Here is a 17,393-nt window from a genome sequence, read left to right on the forward strand (position 1 = left end):
AGACATAAAATTCTAGGTTGAAGAATAATTTTTTTTTCAGGACTTTGAAAGCAACTCAGTTATTTTCTACCATCTAATATTTGTGAAACAAACAAACAAAAAATCTGCACCCTTGAACTCCCAACACGCAAAGGACAATTTTAGGACCTTAGTATTTTTGGTGTTGTAAACTTCTGAGATTCCATATCTGCATGTAGGTCTCTTCAGTTGATTTTTCTGCATGTAACTCGATAGGTCCTTTCAATTTTTGACATTTCTCTTCTGGTCTAGGAAATATTATTATTATTATTATTATTTTTAACTTTACACCTTGTTTTGGTTTGCTCTGTGTTTCTCTGTCACCGTTTAGTTGGATTTGGATCTTCTGTATTTGTTCTCTTGTTTTTTCTTTCCTCTGCCATTTTTCCTGATTTATATTCTTTTTTTTTTTTTTAAGAGAGAGTGAGAGAGAGAGAGAGGAGAGAGAGAGATTTTTTTTTTTAGTTTTCGGCGGACACAACATCTTTGTTTGTATGTGGTGCTGAGGATCGAACCCGGGCCGCACGCATGCCAGGAGAGCACTCTACCGCTTGAGCCAGATCCCCAGCCCCTGATTTATATTCTTACCTGTATATAATTAAAGTTAGTTCAAGCATATTGTAATTTCTGAAAGCTTTCTCTTCTACTTATTGCTCATAACAATTCTGTTTATGTTTAACAAATGTGTATCTTCATGAACCTCTATGGGTTATTATTAATTTATTCGTTCATCATTTATTTATTTTCTAGTCCCTGGGTATTCTTTCCTCTGACAGATTTTTTTTTTTTTTTTTTTTTTTTAACCTGAGTCTTTTACTTTCATGTTTCAGGCTCTTTGTCAGATGTCCTGTTTATAGTTTAAAATGTAAATGTGAGAAGATTGATTTGGCTTCTTGTAGGCACCACTAGGATGAGTAGCAAAGCTAACTGTTACATTGGGGGTTTTCTAACTGCTGGAATGAAGAGGTCTTCACTCTTGGCAATGATTTCTATACTGACTGTCTCAATTTTCCCTAGACATGTCTTTGCTTATTTTTTATAAAATATATCCCCAGTAATTTACCTGGGGGCAATGCCTGGATTCAGGCCCTTCTGTATTTGGAGATGGGGGACTTGGTGTGGAGACCAGTTGGTTTGTATATAGTCCTTTATTAATCTCTTTAATTCCAACCCCTCTACTGCCCTCTCCCGTCTTGGTGCTGCTCTTGGCCCTGCTGGTCAGGCTGCAGCCTTCTATGTGGAAGTCCCTCCACCTCTGTTCTAGGCACTGACTGCTGCACTCATCACTTTACTTTCCAATCTTTTAGAAAGATGTTTGCTGCTGGTTTTCTCTTCCATTCCCTTGTTCATGAGTTTATACTTTAACGTTTTTTTTTTTTTTAATTGTGAAATATATTGAGCATACAGAGAAGTACAAGAAATAATTTAATAAATCCTTATTTGGACATTTTTCCTGATATTTGGGCATTTAGTACTATTAGAAAAATCACTGTTTTTTTGACTTACAGTTCTTATTTTACCAAGTAAAAGATTGCTAACTTAGTTTTCTACCCCTTCTTGAACTAGGGCTCAGTTCCCCAATAGGCACACTTGTGTAAAAGCTGGAATAAAGCAGTGAAGACAGAATGGTACACAGGATCCATTTTGTTGAGGAGAGCAGCAGGTGGCCCTCAAGGCAGTTTTGGTCCAGGTCTCATGTACAAGGTTTGGAGGCCTGCTCAGCAGGTTTTCCTCGGCATCTGCCTTGGGGCGAGAGAATGGATATTTTTCAAGTCTGAGAGGTATAAGCGATTTCCTTTTTTTCTGTCAATTGAGCTATATCCCCAGCCCATGTTATATGGCTTTTGCTTAAACTAGTATAAATCTTTTTGTTCACAGCCAAGAATATTGATATGTAGCTACTGTCCATATTTAACTACTGTTAGCGTTATTTACTTCAGACCCTTCCCAGGAAGAATCACTATCCTGTTTGTACTTATCATGATTTTACATTTTTACTGCAGTATATAAAGTATTCACTGAATTTAAAAACTAAACATACTGTTTTCATGAAATGTGTCCTTTTATAATTTGCTTTGATTGCTCAGCATTATATTTTAATGTATGGCATGTTGCAACCACTTATAAATAGCTTAGTACAGTAAAAAGCTTGGTACTAGTTTAAGTAATAGCTAGCTTGTAAATACCTTAGTACTAGTTTAGTACAGTCATTTTGTCTGCCATATAATATTCCACTGCAAGGTTAATCCCATCACTAACCTATTTTCTTACTAATGACCTTAAAGGATGTTACTGGTTTTTTAGTATTATAAACAGTACTACAGAAAATTATACTGTGCATGTTTCTTCATGTTCACATTTGTCAGTATCTTTAGGGTATTTACAGATATGTACCATGTGTCTTCCACTTTACTGAACATTATTGATTGGCCTCCACAATAGTTGTTCCAGTTTAGTCCCTATCAGTAGTATGAAAGTTTCTATTTCTCTGCTCCCTCACAGACATCTTTGCAGACATTGAAATATTTTGTTGGTTGGATATACATAATCCTATTTACATACATGATCATTTAATTCAGTTTGTTTGCTACTGAGTATATAGTAGCACTGATGAGCACCTCATTTGTTTGTCTAGTAAGATTTACTCTTGAGAAATTTACAACTTTTTATATTTTTTTTTAAAATTAGAATTTGAATTCTCATTAGTAGGAGTTCTTCATATATAAAAATTTAAACCTCTGTCAATGCAAATATCTGCTCCTCTGGCTTTCCTTTTAACTTGGATTATGTTTTCTTTAATTTTAAGGTGAGCAAAATTATCACCTTTTCCTTAATAACTTAGACTTGTTTAAGTAATATAAGCAAATCTTTCATAACTTGAGGTATAAGGCAGTTTTTAATATATTTTATTTTAAAATCTTCCTTCTTACATTAATTACAAGTTTATTTTTGTATGTAGAGTGAGGAAAGGGATCTTCTCACTCCAGAATAGATAGTTATTCTGGAGCATTTTCCCCTTTCCTCTTAGTGGTTATATCACTCAGTCATATATCAGGTTCCTTTAAATGCCTGGGTCTACTTCATTGGTCCATTTGTCTATCCCTGTGCTACCATCACATAGTTTTAATGATGATAGCTTTGTAACATGTTGTGATTTCTGGTATGATGAATCCTTCTCTCTCATTTTATTTATTTGTTTTTGGTACTGAGGATTGAACTCGGGGCACCCAGCCACTGAGACACATCCCCAGCTCTATTTTGTATTTTAGTTAGAGACAGGGTCTCACTGAGTTGCTTAGTGCCTCCTTTTGCTGGGGCTGGCTTTGAATTTGTAATCCTCCTGCCTCAGCCTTCTGAGCCACTGAGATTACAGGCATGTACTACCGTGCCCACCTCTATTATTTTCACAATTGTGGTTATTGTAAGATCTGGTTTGCAACTTCTGATTGAGTTGTCTTAAAGTCTGTTTTCTTTTTTTAAACTTTATGTATTCTAATTTGTTATACATGACAGCAGAATGCATTTCGATTCATAGTACACATACAAGAGCACAATTTTTCATGTCTGGTTGTACACAAAGTAGAGTCACACCATTTGTGTCTTTATATATATACTTACAGTAATGATGTCCATCTCATTCCACCGTCTTTCATATCCCCCATGGTCCCTCCCTTCCTCTACCTCCCCTTTGCCCTATCTAAAGTTCCTCCATTCCTCCCATGCTTCCTTCCAACCCCCATTATGGATCAGCATCCACATATCAAATAAACAAAAATGACTGGGAATACAAATCATGTCTCAATAATAACCCTGAATGTTAATAGCCTAAATTCAATCAATCAAAAGACGTATACTGGCAGATTGGAATAAAAAAGAAGACCCAACAATATGCTGCCTTCAAGAGACTCATCTAATAGGAAAAGACATCCACAGACTGAAGGTGAAAGGTTGGGAAAAAACATAACCACTCACATGGACTGCAGAAGCAACCAGGGGTTTTCATCCTCCTGTAAAATAAAGTAGATTTCAAGCCAAAGTTAATCAAAAGGGATAAAGAAGGATATTACATACTGTTTAAGGGAACCCATATATGAACAAGACATAACAATTGTACATATATATGCCCCAAACAATGGAGCATCTACGTTGTTCATTAAACAAACTCTTCTCAAGTTGAAGAGTCAAATAGATCACAACACAGTAATTCTGGGTGACTTTAGCACATCTCTTTCACCAATGAATAGATCTTCCAAACAAAAGCTGAAAGAAACTATAGAACTCAATAATACAATCAATAACTTAGACTTAAGAGATATATATAGACTATTTCATCCATCAATGAGTAAATACACTTTCTTCTCAGTAGCACATGGATCCTTCTCTAAAATAGACCATATATTGTGCCACAAACAATTATTTGCAACTCATTCTTGGAAAATGGTTGTGAATGTTATAATTTCTCTTTGTGATTAAATCAATATTTGCTTATTTTGAGATTTTTTTTTTAGTACTATGTATTCTGCTTTGGGGTTTTTGTTTTGTTTTGGTCATACTGGGGATTGTATCTGGGGGTGCTCCAGCACTGAGCTAACATCCCTAGTCCTTTTTCTTAAATTTATTTTGAGACATGGTATTGGTGACTATGATCTTGTGATCCTTTTACTAAAGTCTCCTAAATAGCTAGGATCTGGTTTGGGATTTTTATAAATTGCTGGTAAATTATTATTTTTTCTATCATTAAATAATGATTCTCTTGATGTGTAGTAATGATTTTTCTTCTTAATCTGGTTTTCTTGCTCTTATTTTTCTGTTTTCAAATTAAATTAGCATTTTAACTCATACAAAATTATACATATTTATGGGATAATTAGATGTTTAATGCATGTATACATTGTATAATTTTAAAATCTGGTAAATATATTAGTCTTTAAACATTTATCATTTATTTATGATGAAAACATTCAAAATTTCTTCTAGCTTTTTGAAGTATACAGTTTATTATCATTATCTATAGTCACCCTACTGTGCAATACCACACCAGAAATTCTTACTCCCATGTCTTTTTATTATTATTATTATTAATTTATTTTATTTTTTTATACAAATGGAGCACAACTTTTCATTTCTTTGGTTGTACATGATGTAGAGTCACACCATTCCTGTAATCACACCCATACTTAGGGGTAATAATGTCTATCTCATTCTACCATCTTTCCTGCCACATACTCCCTCCCCCACCCTCCCTCCCCTCTGCTCAATCCAAAGTTACTCTATTCCCCAACTCCCCCATTAAGGATCAGCATCCACTTACCAGAGAAAACATTTGAACTTTGGTTTTTTGGGATTGGCTTTCTTCGCTTAGCATGATATTCTGCAACTCCATCCATTTATCCTTAAATGCCATAATTGCATAATATTCCATTGTGTATATATACCACAGTTTCTTTATCCATTTATCTATTGAAGGGCATCTAGGCATCTAGGACTGCGGAAGCAACCAGGAGTTTTCATGGCTGTTTCAGGCTGTTTCCACAGTTTAGCTATTGTGAATTGAGCTGCTATAAACATTGATGTGGCTGCATCACTGTAGCCTGCTGATTTTAAGTCCTTTGGGTATAGACTGAGGAGTGGGATAGCTGGGTCAGATGGTGGTTCCATTCCAAGTTTTCTAAGGAATCTCCATACTGTTTTCCAAAGTGGTTGCACCATTTCACAATCCCACCAGCAATGAATCAGTGTCCCCCCCACCCCCCCGCATCGTTAACAGTACTTACTGTTGCTTGAATTCTTGATAATTGCTGTTCTGATTGGAGTGAGGTAAAATCTTAGAGTACTTTTGATTTGCATTTCTCTAATTGCTAGAAATGTTATACATATTTTCAGAAATTTGTTGATCGATTGTATATCTTCTTCTGTGAACTGTTTACTGTCTGCTCATTTCCTTAGCCCATTTATTGATTTGGTTCTTTTTTTTTTTTTTTGGTGTTTTTTGGAGAGATATCCTAGAGATTAGTGCCCTATCTGATGTCTGTGTGATAAAAATTTGCCCCCATTCTGTAGGCTTTCTCTTCACTTTATTAATTGTTTCTTTTGCTGAGAAGAAACTTCTTAGTTTGAATCCATCCCATTTATTGATTGTTGATTTTATTTCTTGTGCTTTAGTAGTCTTGTTACGGAAATCAGGTCCTAAGCTGACATGATGAAGATTTGTGCCTGCTTTTTTTTTCTATTAGATGTAGGATCTCTAGTCAAATTCTTAGGTCCTTGATCCACTTGAGTTGAGTTTTATGCAGGGTGAAAGATATAGGTTTAATTTCATTTTGCTGCTAATTTCATTTCTAAGGTCTTTCTTGAATTTTTTGCTTTAGTGTTCTATAGTTTTTATTGTAGGTCTTTCTTGAATTTCTTTCTTTAGTGTTCTATAGTTTTTATCGTAGAGGTTTTTCACTTCTTTTGTTAGGTTGATTCCTGGGTTTTGTTGTTGTTGTTGTTTGTTTTTTGAGGCTATTGTAAATCGGGTGGTTTTCCTAATTTCTCTTTTAGAAGATTCGTTACTGATGTACAGAAATGCATTTGATATATGGGTGTTGATTTTATATCCTGATGCTTTGATGAATTCACTTATAAGTTCTAGAAGTTTTCTGGTGTAATTTTTTGGATCCTCTTAGAATCATGTCATCAGCAAATAGTGATAGTTTGAATTCTCCTTTTCCTACTTATGTTCCTTTAATTTCTTTCATCTATCTAATTTGCTCTGGCTAGAGTTTCCAGGACTATGTTAAATAGAAGTGGTGAAAGAGGGCATTACTATCTTGTTCCAGTTTTTAGGGGAAATGTTTTCAGTTTTTCTCCATTTAGAATGATATTGGCATTGGGCTTAGCATAGATAGCTTTTACAATGTTGAGATATGTTCCTGTTATCCCTAGTTTTTCTAGTGTTTTGTACATGAAGGGGTGCTGTATTTTGTCGAATGCTTTTTTCTACATCTATTGAGATGACCATATGATTCTTGTCTTTAATCTATTGATGTGATGAATTACGTTTATTGATTTTTGTGTGTTCAACCAGCATTGTATCCCTGGGATGAACTGTATCTTTTAAATATGTTTTTGTATGCAGTCTGCCAGAATTTAATAAGAATTTTTGCATCTGTGGTCATCAGGGAGCGTGGTCTGAAGTTCTCTTTTCTTGATGTCTTTGTCTGATTTTGGTATCAGGATGATGTTGGCCTCATAGAATGAGTTTGTAAGTATTCTTTCTTTTTCTATTTCATGGAATAAGTTGGACTATTGGTATTAGTTCTTCTATGAAGGTCTTGTGGAACTTGGATGTGAATTATCTGGTCCTGGGCTTTTCTTTGTTGGTAGGCTTTTGATGGCATCTTCTATTTCATTGCTTGAAATTGCTCTGTTTAAATTGTATATATCCTTCTGATTCAGTTTGGGTAGATCATATGACTCTAGAAATTTGTCGATGTCTTCAAGATTTTGTATTTTATTGGAGTTTAAATTTTGAAAATAGTTTCTTTTCATTGCGGATTTTAGTAATTTGGGTTTTCTCTCTCCTCTTTACTCGCGTGGCTAAGGGTTTATCAATTTTATTTATTTTTTCTAAGAACCAACTTTTCATTTTGTCAACTTTTAAATTGTTTCTTTTGTTTCAATGTCATTAATTTAAGCTCTGATTATAATTATTTCCTGTCTTCTACTACTTTTGGTGTTGTTTTGTTCTTTTTCAAGGGCTTTGAGATGTAGTATTAGGTCATTTATTTGTTGACTTCTTATTCTTTTAAGGAATGAACTCAATGCAATGAACTTTCTTCTTAGCATTGCCTTCATAGTGTCCCAGAAATTTTGAAATGCTGTATCAGTGTTCTGTCTAACTATATCTTAATAGCTATTGACTAATCTTTCTCTATCCCCTCTACCCACCTCTACCTAGCCTTTGGTAACAGCCTTTCCAATCTCGATTTCTGTGAGATCAACTTTTTTTATAGTCTGTGTATGAGCAAGGTAATGTGGTATTTGTCTTTTAGTGCCTGAATTGTTTCATTTAACACATTGCTTTCTAGTTATATCTATATTGTAGCAAGTGGCAGGATTCTGTCCTTCTGATGTCTTAATAGCATTCCATTGTGTGTATGTGCCACATTTACTTGTTGATGGATACTTAGGTTGTTTCCATTTTTTATTAATTGATTTATTTTACAGTAGAATGCATTTTGACATATAGTACACACATGGAGCACAACGTCTCATTTCTCTGGCTGTACATGGTTCCGAGTCACTCCAGTAGTGTAATCATACATGTTGTATATAGGGCAATAATGTCTGACTCTTTCTACAGTCCTTCCCCTCTGCACTACTCCAGCCCTCCCCTTACTGCACTCTATACAAACCAAAGTTCCTTCATTCTTCCCTATCCTCCTGTCCCACTATGGATCACCATCTGCTTATCAGAGAAAACATTTGGCTTTTGGTTTTGGGGGATTGGCTTATTTCACTTAGCATGATATTCTCTAGTACCATCCATTTACCTGCAAATGTCTTCATTTCTTGACTGTTTTGAATAGTGCTGAAATAAACATGGGAGTGCAAATATCTTTTTGACATGCTTATTTTATTTCCTTTGGATATATAGCCAGAAGTGGGATCATGCAGTAGTTACGTTTTTAATTTTTGGAGGACCCTCCATATAGTTTTCTATTAATAGCTATACTGATTTATACTGCCACCAGCAGGGTACAGTGTGGTTCCCTTTTCTTCACATCTTTGCCAGCACTTCCATTATCTTTAGTCTAGTGAAGATGTGAAGAAAAAGGATCCATAATGTGTGTGTGTGTTTTATAGAGATTTTAGGATTTTTTTTATAGTTCTGTGAAGAAATACCATTGGAATTTAGGTAGTGGTTGCATTGACTCTAGATCATTTTGGGTAGTCTGGACATTTTAACAATATTAATACTTCTAATCCAAGAATAGAGGATGCTTTTCCATTTTTTCATCTTTAGTTCTTTCATCAGTATTTTATAGTTTTCATTATAGAGATCTTTCACTTTTTTTGGTTAGATTTATTCCTAAGTATTTTATTTTAATTTTTGTGCTTATTATATATGATATTGCTTTCTTGATTTCTATTTCAGATAATTTGTTATTGTTGTATAACAATGGCAATAATGGGTTTTTGTTGTTGTTGTTGTTGTGTATCCTGCAACATTGATGGATTTGTGTATTGGTTCTAATGATTTTTGGTGAAGTCTTTGGGATTTTCCATCTATAAAATCATGATATCTGCAAACAGTGATAATTTGACTTTCTCTTTTCCAGGTGGGATGCCCTTTATTTCTTTCTCTTGCCAGATTGATTTGGGTGTGACTTTAAGTACTGTGTTGAATAAAAGTGATTTAAGTGAGAATCTTTGTCTTGTTCTAGACTTTAGAAAACTTTGTTTTTCCCAATTCAGTATGATGTTAGCTGTTGGTTTATTATAAATGGCCTTTATTATGTTGAAGTATATTCCTTCTATATCTAAGTTATTCAGAGTTTTATCATAAAGGATACTGACTTTTGTCAAATGCATTTTCTGCAACAATTGAGATGATCTTATGTTTTTTGTCCTTCATTCCATTGATACGTTTTATCATGTTTATTGATATTGAAGCATATATACATAATGCACTTTTGGATTTGATTTACTAGTATTTTGTTCAGGGTTTTTGCATCTGTAGTCCTCAAGGATATTAATCTGTTTTTGTTTTTGTTGTTGTTGTTGTATCCTTGACTAATATTGGTATCAGGATAATACCTTATAGAATGAGTTTGAAGAATTCCCTCCTTCAATTTTTGTAATAATTTAAGAATTGATATTAGTTCCTCTTTAAATATTTGCTAGAACTAACAGTGAAATCAACTGGTCCTGGGCATTTCTTTGATGGGAGACTTATTGATTCAGTTTTGTTACTTGTTTTTGGTCTATTCAAGTTTTCTGTTTCTTCATGATTCAGTTGTGGTAAAATGTATGTGTCTGGAAATTTGGCCATTTCTTCTAGGTCATCAAATTGGTTGATGTATAATTGTTCAGAATAACCTCTAATAGTCCTTTGTATTTCTGTGGCATCAGTTGTAATGTTTCTGTTTTCATCTCTGATTCTGTCTTTATCTTAGTCTAGCTAGGGGTTTGCCAATTTTGTTTATTTTTTTTTTTGAAAAACTATCTTCATTTTGTTGAAATGAAATATTTTTTAGTCTACTTTTCATTTATTTTTGCCCTTTACTCTTTTTCTTACTGATTTTGGGTTTCAGTTGTACTGGTTTTTCTGTTTTTTTGAGATGAAGCAGTGGGTTACTTGTTTATTTCTGCTTTTTTGATGTATGCATTGATTGCTATAAACTTCCTTGTCAGTACTGCTTTTGCTGCATTCTGTAGGTTTTGGTATATTGTATTTCCATTTTAATTTGTTTCTAAAAATTAAAAGATTTTAAATTTCCTTCTTGATTTCTTCTTTGATTTATTGGTTGTTGAAGAGTAAGTTGTTTAATTTCCATGCATCTATATAGTTTCTAAATTTTTTTGATTGATTTCTAGTTTTTATTGCATTTTGGTCAGATAACATATCCCAGATGGTTTTAATAATTTAAAATTTGTTGAGTCTTGTTATATCGTATGGTCTATCCTGCAGAATTTTCCATGTGCTGATGAGGAATATATATTCTGGAACATTCTGAGATGTCTTTTAGGCCCATTTGTTCTGAGATGTGGTTTAATTCTGTCTTTTTTTTTTTTGCTTTTCTGTCTGGATGATCTGTGCATTGCTGAAAGTGGGGTGTTATGATTTCTTGCCTGTGTTTACGATTTGTCTATGGTAAGTTTTTGCTTTGTGGTTATTAAGAGGGTAACAAAACCATTTTTCAAAAGTTATGGGCTGGGGATGTGGCTCAAGCGGTAGCATGCTCGCCTGGCATGCGCGGGGCGCTGGGTTCCATCCTCAGCACCACATAAAATAAAATAAAGATGTTGTGTCCACTGAAAACTGAAAAGTAAATATTAAAAAATTCTTTCTCTCTCTCTCTCTCTCTCTCAAAGAAAAGTTATAATAAGCTATTTTGAAATGATAGCAACCTAATATGATTTAAAGAAACAAAAAGAAGAAAATATACTAATAAAAAAATCACACAAGAAATTCATTTTTTTCCACAGTTTGAATTTTTGATACCCATTGTACACCTTTCTGTATTGCCTATATCTTTAACATATTAATGTAGTTACTATTTTAATTTTTCTAGTCTTCATACCAAATATATGAATAGTTTATATACCATGTTTAAAATATCAGAGCATTCTGAATTTATCTTACCAGTGAGTTTTATTTCTTCCAATATTTTCTTCTTACTCGTTTGTTTCTTTCAGTTTGAAGAACTTCCTTTAGTGTTTCCTATAGGCCAGGTCTGGTGGAGATTATTCTCTCACTTTTTATACATCTTGGAATATTTTTTCCTCTTGTTTATTTCTAATGGAAGTTTTGCTGGGCGCAGTATTCTTGGTTGGCAGTGTTTTTCCTTCAGTACTGTGAAAATTTCATGCCATTCTGTCCTTGCCTATAAGGTTTCTGCTGAGAAATCTGTCAAGCAAATTGGGACACTGTTATGTATTATTTGTTTCTTTTCTCTTGCTGCCTTGAGAATTTTGTCTTTAACTGTTGAGAGCTTAAAAGATGTCTTGGGGTAGATTTGGTTGGAGTTAAATTTGGTGGCCTTTGGTCTTCCTATACTTGGGTATTTGTCCTTCTGTGGCTTTTGAAAGTTTTGTGTTATTATCTCTTTGAGCTTTCTATACCATTGGCATTCTCAAGACCTTTCTGAAGCCTAGTTACTCTCTTAGTGCTTCCCAGTGTTCCCATAAGCTTTCTTCATTCCTTTTCATATATATTTTTTTTGTACTCTAAATGTGTATTTTCTAATACCCTGTATTTGAGTTCACCAATTCTTTTTTTTAATCTTTTTTTTTTATTTTTTTGCTATTGATGCCTTCTATCACATTTTTAATTTCACTGAGTGTATTTTTTAGATCAAGGATTTCTGATTTTAAAATATTGCTTCTTTGTGTCTCTGTCAGAGTATTGAATCATTTCTCTTAAAGCTCATTGAGTTTCCTTAAAACAGCTGTTTTAAATTCTTCACCTGAGTTTGCCTATTCGTCATTGATTAATTTCTGGCTTATATTTTGACTGTTATGTGGGTTCATGTTTCCCTGGAAGTTCTTAATGTGTGTTGGTTTGCATTGTCATCTTCACCTTGAAGAATTAGGCATTTATTCCAGTTTTTGTAATATGGTTTGTTTGTGCCTTTCTTTCCAGAAATTCTAAGCAGGCTGCCTGTTTTCTCTGATCCTGGTGTTTTTTCTGAGCTAGTAGTGCTGGACTGCAGCTTCAGCACTAGAGTATGTTCTAAGCCTGGGTTTGCATGAGTCTGCTGCTGGCGTATTCTTGCTGCTTTAGTATTAGAAGGTAATCCAAGCCCAGGTTTATCCTAAATCTGTGGTTAGTGTATCGTTTAACTTGGAGAGTACTTAAAAAAGAGTAGTCTTGCCTGGGGTTGGGGAAGGCCTAGATTCTGTGGCCATAGCCACTGGTCTGTCTGTGGTCAGGCACTGTGGGATTCTGCTGACTTTGGACAGAATCATTGGGGGAGGTCATAGCTCCAGGCTCCTGTGCTATGCCTGTGGTTACCAATGCTGCAGTACTATGCATACTCTCAGTTCACATTCTATAGAGACCAGTGCAGTGCTGGGGTAGGACAAAAGCCCATGCTGTTATGGACTGCTTATTGCTGAGGCAGATTTGTGGCCCAACACCAGCCACAGTTCTTGCTGACTAGAATAGGAGTCTGATATAGACTGGTACCTTGTGCCTCTGCCCTGGCATTGAAGCTATTGCAAGGGTCCCATCTGCAGGCATTAACTTAGGAATAGGGAACATTATGGTCTCCTTAGTGTTAGGTCTTACCAGTTTACACTGAATTCCAAGGGAAATCCTGGGCTTACTACTGTCCTACCTTTAGCAAATGGAGTTTTATTCCACCCTGTGCTGCCTGAGGTTGGAGTAGTGTTGCCAAAGGCAATCTCTTGACCACCAAGGCCAGTGCTAAACTGGGTTACATTTCAGTCTCACAGTTGTATGGGTCTGTACAGTATCAGGAGTGTGCCCAAGCCTACATCACAGCTCTTGTGATATGGTCCAAAACATGAGACCATCCCACTGGGGTGCAAGTCTCCACCTAGTGCTAGTGAAGGTCTAGAGATTGTGTCTGTGAGACTGGTTTAGGGATAAATTTTCTTCTTGATGTTGGGAGAGGTATAGAGGAAATAATCCCTTGACTTCCATGCCTGAAGTTATCTTGGTTTGCACTTTTCTCTCACATATGCAGAGACTTGTTCAGTTTGCAGGAGTGGTGTGACCCAGGCCCATTCTGATGGACTGACAATGATGTGTCTGTCCCTTCAGGGTGCAGTTCTCCTTTGATGCCAGGTGAGGTCTAAAGGTTCCATCTGGCAGCTCTGGCCTGGGTGTAGGGGCCTTTGTTTTCTGCCTGCTGCTTATTCTGTCTGCAGTGGGTCCAGACTGAGCACTAAGCCCAAAGTCCCATGCTAGCTTTTGAGCCGTTTTTCTCCATTGGTAGAGTTTGCTCTCCCCTTTCTTGCCTGAGGCTGGGAGAAGAGTGGTGGAGGCAGTCATTTATCAGCCTGGTTAACTCAGTAAATGAGGTTAGCACTCCTCAATTCTTTCCTTTCTGCCTTCTTCAATGCATTTTTTTCTTATTATTATACTAAAACCAGACTTGCTTCCTTAGCTGTTATGAAGGAAGTTTGGTACATTAATAGATGCTCAAATTGATGAGTCACTAGGGAGATGGTTGTTGGAGGATCAGAGCTTCCTATCTTGCACCACCCTCTAGTTTTTCTTTAATCTAGTTCTATTTTAGTGTTTACCTGGAATATACTTATTTTCAACGTTTTTATGTCATTAGGTCTGTTTCTCTTTTGTAAACAACATAAAATTGTTAATTTTTTTTTAAAAATTCAGTCTTGAATAATAAACAGATTTTAACTTATATACACTTTATTGTGATTATCATTTCTTTGTATCTGTCCTTTCCTCCCTTATTGGATTAATCTTGTCCTTATTTTTCATTACTTTAAGTTTTTTTTAATTACACATTCACTTCTGTTTTTTTTCAGTATATTATATCCTATTTATAGATGCACCATTATTTAATCTGTTCTCTATTGAAGATTGATTTAAAATTTTTTTTTTTTCTATAATACTGGGAATTTAACCCAGGAACACTCTACCACTGAACTACATTTCCAGCCCCTCTCTCCCCCTTTTTTGAGATCAGCTCACTAAGTTGCTGAAACTAGCTTTGAACTTGTGACTTTCCTGCATCTGTCTCCTGAGTTGCTTGGAGTATAGGCATGCACCACTGTGCTTGGCAATTTTTAAATTTTTTCTATTACAATGTTATAATTAATAGTCTTATATACATATGGTTTTACACATGTGCTTGTAGGTCTATAAAATAAGCTCTCATAGGTGATTCTTGGTCAAAAAGTTGTGTATTTTAATTTTGACAAATATAAAATCCTTTTAAAGATAAATTAATCCAATAAGCAGATTACATATTTTATATATAGTTAAAAATATTGAAGAAAAGCAAAACTGTTTTAGGGAAGACTAATAATGCAGCATTATTTCTAAGGAACATCAGAGTTTGGTCTTATGTCATAATTGCCTGTAGAGATAATGCTAAGGACAGACTTTCATTTATGGATATTAAATAATAGAATTTTATTAAAATGAACTTGGAGATTGCTTTTCTGAAGAATTTAGAGAGAACCAAACTGATGCTTGAGTTGTCTATAAAAAAATCCAAATAGGGGCTGGGGCTTTAGCTCAGTGGCAGAGCGCTTGCCTTGTGTAAGTGAGTTACTGGGTTTGATTCTAAGCACCACATAAAAAATAAACAAATGAAATAAAGGAATTCTGTTCATCTACAACTACGAAAAACAAAAAGAACCTATACGTATCAACTTGAAAAATAGTTCCTCAAATTGAAACACACATATGCCAGTACAGGCTCCAAAAGCAGAAAAATTCGAATTTTCAGTGTCAGTGAAACTTGCATACATTTTCCTGTTCAAGTTAAGTAGCTATGAGCAGGGCCCTGAGTTGGGGTGGTACAGAAAAGTTTAAAATGATACTCCTTTGCTTTAGGAGCTTAGTCTAGAAAGGATAGAATATATGCAAATAACAGACCAAAGGTGGCACCAATGTAAAACTTCTACATGGTTGCTTCAAACAGCTTTGGGAGGGAAGAGGAGAAAGTTCCCTTCTGGGTGTAACCCTTTTCACAGTTCTTTACTATGTGCTCGGCATGGGTTAAGGGATCAGAACTACTATTGAACTACTGGGATTTGGGAAAGAGGTGTCCCTAAGTGGAGACTAGGTATAATGATTGTTGAAATCTTGGTGGTACAAGTATGAGGAGATGGCAGTGACATTTGTGACTGTTCTGTTATTACACTCTTTGCTGGGCAGGAACTGACATCCAGACCCTTCTTATTGACTTTCCCTCTTTACTGCTCTGAGCAGCAGATGATAGCTTGCAGCTAACATCATGTCAGCTGGTGGTATAACATAGAGGAACTGATTTCTGTGGCAGAATTTGAGGTCAGGAGGATTTTATTGAGTAGGATGTTTTTGGTGAAGAGGGATGATGAGACTTGGAGCCCTATTGCTGCTTGTCCCAAAAGAGGTGAACCACAGGATTTCTCTTATCATTCAGCCCACATTGCAGTCTCCCATTATGTGGAGTGAACAATATCTAAACAGACATTAGATCTGTATGTTATAGGATTTCTGCTGAGCATATCCCTAATTATCACATCAACAGTAGCATTGTGTATAAGCTACTGTTTCTAGAGTTGACTTATCAACCACTAGCATCTGCATCAACTAGTCAGTCTGGTAAAAATTTAATTTCCTCAAGCTTCATTACAGAATCAGAATCTCTGGAAGTGGGATTCTGGGAATTTGCACCCTGATAAGCTTTCCAACTAAGAATCACTTCTCTTGCTTTTCAGTTGTATGTAGAACTTTTTAGTCATTTGTTTGCTGTAATGAACATTTATTTATCAAAAATCACCTCTTTGAGCTCAGTCCATCCTTAAATAAAGTGTTCATTATATTTAAACTCCTGTTTTTAGAATTTCATTTGTAATAAAAATGGTGTGATCAAATCAGTAAACACTGGATGGGCATATGAATATGCAAGATGGTGATTCAGTCACAGTCAAGGGTATCTATCACTTCTAATGTAGTCATTTACACCACAACAGGTTATCATGTAGTAAGTCAAGTGCAGATGAACTGGGAAATCCCTGAGCACTGTAGAGAAAGATAGAAGAGTGAAGATGGAGCAGACATCATTGTGATGGCACTTGGGTTACAAGTATATAGTTACAAGTATATGGTTTAGACAGGTGAAGAGTAACACTGAAATAATGAGATTTGTTAAAACAGTAACAACAACAACAGCAACAAAAACTTATGTGAACCATATTACTATTGCTTCTTGGCCTTTTAGCTAAGATCAAGTGTGAACCATGTTTCCCTTATCCTTATTGCTATGAGAAGATATGAAACCCAAAGAGGAAAGCTAAACTTGTGCAAGCTTTACCTGTTGGTTTCACTGTTTTCTAGTCAGTATTAGTATAGAGCCACATGCTGGGCTAGTTTTTATGTGAGTTTTCCCTTTATGGACTCTTATTATTTATTTATTTTTCAAGCTTCCTTTTCTCTTCAGGTTTCCTCACATTCTTTGAGTTACTGGCCATCTTCTGTTCTCAGAAAAATTCTAATATGCCACGTTTTCTAAATTTCAATATCTTGACTTTGTTTCTTCCTTCCTCCCCCCGCATTTTTGTGTGTCTGCTCCTAGTTATGGAACCCAGGTCCTGGCACAGTCTACCAGGTCTCTGCATTCTACCACTGAGCTATATCTCCGGCCCTTAATTCTGAGACAGGAGGTCTCACTAAATTGTTCACGTAGGCCTGGACCTTGTGGTCCTCTTTCAGCTTCCTGAGTCGCTGGGATTGTACGCATGTGCCACTAGGTTCCACTTTTTTTTTTTTTTTTCTTCACTGGGTCCATATAATGGCTGGACAGTAAATAGGAAAGGCCTGGTTTCTAATTCAGCAAATTTCTAGGGGTGTATGTTAAATCCTAGGTAGTTCTTGAGAGTCTACAATTTTTTTTAGAAAAAATCATGTCCTGCATAATTTAGTGCCTCATTTAATTCTTAAATAATTTTTAATTTAA

This window comes from Marmota flaviventris, chromosome 8 (genome assembly GCF_047511675.1).
Source record: "Marmota flaviventris isolate mMarFla1 chromosome 8, mMarFla1.hap1, whole genome shotgun sequence".
NCBI lineage: Eukaryota > Metazoa > Chordata > Mammalia > Rodentia > Sciuridae > Marmota > Marmota flaviventris.